Source organism: Triticum urartu, chromosome 1A (genome assembly GCF_056163025.1).
Source record: "Triticum urartu cultivar PI428250 chromosome 1A, HENAU_Tu73, whole genome shotgun sequence".
NCBI classification, from domain to species: Eukaryota; Viridiplantae; Streptophyta; class Magnoliopsida; order Poales; family Poaceae; genus Triticum; species Triticum urartu.
In genome coordinates, this window is record NC_141873.1 from 288,644,238 (window position 1) to 288,652,163 (window position 7,926).

At 47.2% G+C, this 7,926-nt stretch overlaps 1 pseudogene; it reads right to left on the reverse strand.

Moving 5' to 3' along the window:
* Positions 1-2,521: 2,521 nt before the first annotated feature.
* LOC147990903 (uncharacterized) lies at positions 2,522-3,106 on the reverse strand (annotated as a pseudogene).
* Between the last annotated feature and the right edge of the window lie 4,820 nt (positions 3,107-7,926).

Consider the following 7,926-nt stretch of genomic DNA (forward strand, 5'->3'; position numbering starts at 1 on the left):
GGTGTGTTCAGATCACTTGCGTGTGAAGCTGGAAGAAGATCGGGGTAGTCGGCGATGATGGCCACTTCTGTGCCATCGTAGCTCATCTGGTAAAACACCCCCTCCGCAAGCACCACAAATATATCCGGATCCTCTTCGAACCCGGGATCGAGCTCCCGGTTGTGGTCCTCTGGCTGTGGGTGGGACTATGAAATCCCTCGGTGACCTTTCGCCAATGCTGTCATAAGCAAACAGACTAGAAGTTTATCAAAGGCAATTCGGAGATGGAAGAAGTAAAGCAGGAGGAGTCAGGCCTTACCCAGCTGCGAGGGTTATACATAGAGTACCCGTCTCTACATTTGATGCAGAGAAATTCCTTTTCCTCCCCTTTGAACAGTTCGACTAATATCTTAGCCAAAGCGGCAGGGGTATCCGGACCTTTCCGGCCGCAGTGAGAGGCGTCGTCCTCCCCATTGTATTGCCACATGGGAAGCCCTATGTATTGGAGCGGCTGAACCCCTCGCGCTATGGAAATCGCAATAACCTCGATTACTGTGAGTCCGGACTGGGTGAGCTCTTTTATCCTGCTCATCAGCTGACGAACCTCTGCGCCGTCTTCCTCTTCAAGACTCCAGGGACACCAACTGTGGCGTTTATTCAGCGGGACACGCGCAAATTCAGGAAGACCCTTTCGAATCGGGTCAGGGAGTGCAACATCCTCTATATAAAACCATTCGGAGGGCCATTCATCAGGTGCCTTCCTTGGTGTACCGGATGGATATCTGGTATCGGCGACACGCCATATTTCGGCTCCGCCCACTTCAAATATTGACCCTTCGTGATTGCGCGGGATGAGACAGACAACTTCCTCCACAACTCGAAATGATCCTCGACGCCCAGGAAAAGTTTTCATAAAGCGACATAACCCGCAATCTGCAGGATAGAGGCCGGAGTGAAGTTGTGCAGCTGGAGGCCGTAGTATTCCAGGATTGGGGAAGACCTCTGCCTGAGTCCCCTCATTGAAGAAAGCTAGCCCCGTTCGAATAGGGACTAGATCTGCATGGGGAAGGAATCCCTGTGTTTGCAACTTCGTCAATCAGCTATGAGACACGGAACACCTCTCCCACTCGCCTTTCTCTGGGCCGGGACGAGCGGAGGAGCTGGGAACACTAGCCATGCTGGAATGGTTTCTCCTAAGCAATTTTTGGGGATTTCTTCTATGTAGCACTGAATGGATCTGGGATCCAATCTCTTTAAATAGGTGCTCTTACTCACATGGATGGGGTGTTATTCGCAAAAATGCCCTGACTTTCCACATTCACTCAACACGTGGAGGACGAAGATTATTCAAACACGTAGAAGCCAAGGAGGCAACATTGGATCAATGGTCAAATAGATTGCTTGGGGATCAGTGAAGGGGGAACCCGCCTTGCAATGCCGAGGACAATGTGTGTGCCGAGCACCTCGCTATTGAAGACTGGTTCGGGGGCTACTGAGGGAGTCCTGGACTAAGGGGTCCTCGGGCGTCCGGCCTGTTATCCATGGGCCGGACGGATGGGCTGCGAAGGCATGAAGGCCGAAGACTGCATCGTGTCCGGATTGGACTCTACTTGGTGTGGAAGGCAAGCTTGGCGACCGAAGATTCCTCTGATGTAACCGACTCCATGTAAACCCTAGATCCCCTCAGTGTCTATATAAACCCAAGGGGATAGTCCGGAAAGGACACCACATATACTCATTACCATATTCATAGGCTAGATTTCTAGGGTTTAGCCATTACGATCTCGTGGTAGATCAACTCTTGTCATACTCATATTCATCAAGATCAATCAAGTAGGAGGTAGGGTATTACCTCCATAGAGAGGGCCCGAACCTGGGTAAACATCGTGTCCCCCATCTCCTATTACCATCGATCCTAGACGCACAGTTCGGGCCCCCCTACCTGAGATCGCCGGTTTTGACACCGACAGCCGCCGCGACCATCGTACTCCTCCTCGATTGGTAATGTGTGTATTGAATCTCTTAGCAGTACATGTGCAGTTCCATTTTTGTTCATACCTACCCTTCAAATTTCCTGGTTGTTATTGTTCCCGTAAAAGTAATTGGTTATAGCCTCCATTGCTCCCGTGTCGCGCTGTGCTTGGGTAGGTTCTTCATCTGCAACCAGTAGTGTGGCAAATGATGGAAAGGTTTTTAGAACTAGAAAGATGCCCATGCGTTGCATGAAACATCATGATGCATTTGTATGAGTATTTTATCTTGTGGGAGAAAAGGATGACTGAGGGAAGGCCATGTTTGCAAATGTGGAGAGGGGTGTGGGTATCTTTTTGCAAAACTACCATAGTTTCCTTCCTATCCGTCAGATATAAATCAGACGGCCTATATTGCAGGATGGCAGGCACACCATCATCACCAACTCTATTTTTTAAGAGTATAAGAGTAGAGAGTAGAGATAGAGAAGTAGAGATGGAGAGTAGAGAGTAGAGACATACATAGTTCTCAGCATAGATATAGCATAGATAGATAAAAATAGATAGTTCAACTACTCCTCGTCGTTCAGTTCCTCCTCGGTGATGTCCTCCTCCAACGTCTCAATGTAGGCGTCAAGATACCGATCGTCGTTGGAGTCCCAGGGCGATGCCGCTCCTAGCTTCATGTTGAATTGAGTGGCCGCTTTCCGCGTACGCTTGTCCTCGCGATAGGCGGCTCGCTCCCCACTGCTCTTCTCCCTCTCCGCCCTCCTTTGTGCGCAGAACTCACGCTCGTTGACGATGTCCTGCAGGAAGCATTGACGCCACAGTGCCATGGCTTCCTCGTCCATCTCGGCGATGCCAAGACGGTGCTCCCGCCTCTAGTTGTCACGGCTATCCTCGTCGGTGATAAGCCGCGGCGGAGGCGCGAGCTCCTGCGCCCGCTCCCGCGTCGGCACATTGGGGAAGTTCAATGTTCTATGAGGCCACCGGAGGCGCCACACCGCTGCATCGTATGCACGTGCGGCCTTGTGGGCGGTGTCGAAAGTGCCGAGGCCAAGGCATATCCCGTGGAACCGGATCTCGGCGGAGAAGCCGCCGGAGCGGTGCGCACGAACGCCATGGTATCCCCAAGTTTCCCGATGACGCGGAGGCATGGTGGCGCGGTGACCGCGAGGTGAGAAAGAGCAGGGAGAGAGCGGTGGCGAGGCATAGAGCGGGGAGAAAGCGGTGGGAGGGAGTTGTATTTTATAATGTGCGTCTTACGTCGCGCGCCCATCGCTTTTTACCCCGTGCGCGATCTTTTCTCGACGTCCCTGCTATCTCTACTCTCTTCTCTACTCTTATATTTATTTTATATTTATATTTATCTCTACTCTTATAAAAACAGAGTTGGTGATGATGGTGTGCCTGCCATCCTGCAATATGGTCGTCCAATTTATATCTGACGGATAGGAAGGAAACTATGGCAATTTTGCAAAAAGATACCCACACCCCTCTCCACATTTGCAAATAAGGCCTTCCCTCGTTCATCCTTATATCTCACATGGTAGATGAGTGCTTTAATGTTGCCCATAAGATGTGTGAGTTAAAGAGGAGATCATGTTGAGATTTTAAAACCATGAGTGCAAACATGCAGAGGAGCAATGAAGACCAAACACTGGATATTAGGGACATCTTCAAGGAGCGTGGCAAGTTAAAGAGGAGCTCCACCGAACCTGTAAATGAGCTTTGGTAAGTAACACCCTTTCAATTACTTTCGTTTAGCCTCGTTTTCTTCGATGTGTATATGTTTTAGTTTTTGTTTCTCTTAGCCTCATGTTCTTCGATGTGTAATAAGAAGAGTATTAATCGTCCTAATGCTTTCATTTTTAGCTTGATGTAGGAAGTGGGTGTTCTTACCTTGGAGTCTGTTTTGATATTTTTCCTTTTGAATTCACTTCTCTGTGTCCTGCTTATCTGGCTTCAACTAAATGGATCTGGGTTGCTCTGAGTATTGATCGAAAAAAGAAGTAACTTCATGTCAGGATGCAGTTCTGCGAGGAGGGAAGTATGGTCAACCTCGAGATCATGTTTCCAAAATGAGGCTGGATTACACACAAGGTGCCCGTTCACTAATGATACTGGATTAGACACAAGGTGCAAATTCCCACATGATGCTGGATTACACACAAGCCAGGTGGAGTCGTCAACTGTTTGTGTCCTCGTGGCTCTAGTAAAGGCTGAAAGACAGCGTGCAACAACCCTTGAGAATGTAGCTGAGTTCCTGAAGAAGTGAAAAGAGTAATCAGATGCTCTCTTCACCCAAGCCAAAGAAGAGATGGAAGAAGCCAGAAAGAAGCTAGCATAGGCAGAGTAGGCTAAGTGTCTCCTGCTATCTAAAACTGTTGTCAATACAAATTTTCCTTCATAATAGCTAGGTTCAAATGTTTATCCGGTCGGCATGCCTGTTGTGATGTCCGTGCATCTACTGATGTGGCACAAAATAATATTTTTCAGGTCATGTAATAACAGCAATTACTTTCCAAACAATAACAGACGAAGCATTGGACATGGTATAGTTCACGCGCAAGCCCAATATTCCAAGTTCAACTTCCACATCAAACTCATGTTCACAGATATCTGCACATTCATAGATAATGTCCACAACCATGATTCGCTTTAAAGCCAAAAAATGTGAGGATAGTTATAAATAAAGAAAAACCTCTAGTTCCTACTACCAGTGCGAGCACAACAAGTCAAGACCATGCGTAATTAATTATATTTTGGTCATTTTTGACTAATCGCAAATAACTTCTGGAAGTAGGTATAATTTCTAATGCTGGCCGCGGCTGGGGTCCATGATGTTTTGAGCCAAACCGGGCAACACACCGGGTGTCTATGCCGGCGACGCGGTGGTCGTAGCATTCATGGGTTCAGAGCAGCGGCGGCTCCCGTGATTTACTATTCCTCGGTGTCGGCGGTGGCCGCAAACATGTTGGCCACCTCCGCCAGCATTCTGCGGTTCCACCAACGTTTGCGTTGAATGGCGCGGCCAACCACGGTGCACTCGATGCCGTGGTCCCCCGTGTGCCGGCGTGCAGCAACTGGCCACTCCTCTGTGAGTAGGCTTGGAGCGTCGAGTTGATGCACCAGGGGCCATCTTGGAGCGGCGGCTTGCTCCTCCACTTGCCTGCTTGTAGCCTCGCCCGTGGTACTGACGGCCTGGGGCAGGGAGGGAGGTGGGGTATTGAGTTGCATTTCCTGTCGGGGCACCCAGCCGACTTTTATGCCGGAGAACTCGTCTGGATGCTATGGAGAGTGTGGAGAAAATTGTGCAAGGAGGATACGGGGAGCAGCGGTGTGGTGCAGTTCTTGCCGGGCATATGGACTCGTTTAAATAGCGAGCGGACGAGAGGAGGCAGCCGACATTGTGTTCTAAAATGCCAGCCGGCTCGCGGAAGGACGTGTTTCCGGCACACGCGCGGATTCAATGGAGACAGGCGGGGTAGTATGAAGCCGGTTGCATGCAGGAGGAGGCGTGTTCAGGTTGGCATGTAGCGAGTGGGGCCCTCTAGGCCGGTGCGCCGGTTCAATGCCTGCGCTATGAGAGGTCGCATCCGTGTCAGGCCGGTGCGCCGGTTCAATGCCTGCGCTATGAGAGGTCGCATCCGTGTCAGGGCAATCACTCCCTCTAGTCCTTTTTCATTTTCCATTCACATTTTACAAGTAAAATTCATGGACAAACTTTGACTCAAAATACGGTGGGGGCTAGTAAACCAGGACGGAGGTAGTAGTTATGAATTCCATTTTCGCTCCATACTAGTCGTTCTAAAAACTACTTAGTACTATTGAAAATCGGAACTCTTACCCCGCTAAAAAAATGATATTTTAAACATGGCTACTCGATCAGTGGCGACTGGCAAGGCACCACCTCCAGGTCGTTCGCCTGTGATCCCGACCATCAATCCTATGGATCAAATTATCACATGAGCTGACTATTCCTACAAAGGTGCGCTCCACCACATACCCGGTACCCGCGCATGCAGAAATCGTGCACCTAGGGTTTTAGGGTTTATTTGTTTACGGTGCCTTCACATAACTCTCATGTGTGCGAGACAGGAGAGGCCGACTGTGTGTGTGCGCCTCTTCTCTTCGTATATGTACTCCGTCGTTTGTCTGGTATCCAAAAAATTATACAGTAGTAATAACTATCAATGCGCAAATGTCTTGCCACACGATCAAAGTAGATTAATACATATTGACCGTTTTGATAGAAAAAAGAGTCTAGTTTTGAAATATGTATATCACTAAAAATATGATATGTTTCACTCAAAATATATTCCTTTGTCGGTTTTGATGAGATAAGGGAGGAATGTGGTTGGTTTCAAGATTCGAGAAGTGGTATATCTCTAATTTCTACTCTTATAAAAAACAGAGTTGGTGATGATGGTGTGCCTGCCATCCTGCAGCATAGGACGTCTGATTTATATCTGACGGATAGGAAGGAAACTATGGAAAGTTTGCAAAAAGATACCCACACCCCTCTCCACATTTGCAAATAAGGCCTTCCCTCGTTCATCCTTTTCTCCCACAAGATAAACTACTCATACAAATTCATCTTGATGTTCCGTGCAACGCATGGGTATCTTGCTAGTTGTTGCAAAAAGCCCATGTGTGTGTGCTATGTGAAAGAGAGAGAGGGAGAGAGGAGGAGGACGGAGTGCGCGTGTGACAAAGACACAAAGAGTGTGTGTGCGAGAGGTATCATCTTAAAATGAGGCAATAGTGTGTGTGTGCATGATTGAGAGGGCGTGTCTCAAGAAGGAACGAAAAATCTACATAGGTACGAGATAGTGGAAGCACGAGTGTGCGGGTGTATAAACCTATCTGGAGGCTAGTCGATCAATGTTTGTGAGAGAAATACGAGTCGGGGTGTGAAAGCAAGAGTTTTGTGTGTGTGAGAGAGACGGTAGTCGGGAAGGGTAGTGGAAGTAGGACTTGTGTGTGTGAGAGAGAGAGATAGGGGGGTTTGTCTGATCGGTAAACAAATGAATAATGTCAGTTTTATAACTGGGATGGAGACGGAAAGGAGACCGCAACAAATGTTGTGTCTGTGGGAGAGAGTAACTTTAGTGGTATGAGTAATATCTAGCGAGATATAGGGTGTGTGAGAGAACCCTATAGAGATAAAGGCAAAGTGAAAGACGAGTGAGAGTGTGTGTGGCGGTGAAAAAGAAAGCTTAGGTACCTAGTGATACCAGAGAACGGTAGAGACGTGAGAGATAATGAAAATCGTGTAATGTATAATGATAGGGAGAGTGTGACACTTCTCAAGAGAGACGTCGAGAGACCATGTTTGCGAAAGTAGGAGAAACATGAAGTGAGCGTGCGGGTGAGCTGGGGAAAATAGAGTGATAGCTACATGAAGGAGCATGCGAGAGAGATGGGCATGAAAGGAGATTCAAATATTTAGGTGCGTGTATACAAAATGTCAACATAAAAGGGATTCAAATATTTGAATTCGAGATGATGATACATGTAATTCATACTCGAACCAAAATTGATCTATCAAACATGCATACTCATATGAATTCACGCGAATCTATGTTATTTAGTATGTAGATATTACTAATCCATACATTTTAGTAGAACATAATTTGGTTTAAAAAATTTGAATTCAACCTTATGCTTTTGAGATCATTGTATTTGTAAATCATATTATATATAAAGGAGCAAAATTCTTTGTTGTGCTTTTGAAAGTATATATAAAAAAATGATGTATATAGAATTTTATTTCAATAGAAAATGGATCCTGCCCGAACAAAAATTGAATACAAACTGGATTCGAATTGAGTTGGCATGGTAAACGTGCACTCTTGGTCTGCAAAAATTTGAACGAAGCGGCAAAAGTCGCAGTAACCGCCCAAAACCAAAATCTGCGAGATGGAAATTACTGCCTGTCCCTGACACGCAAAGCATATCGGCTCGATTTCTA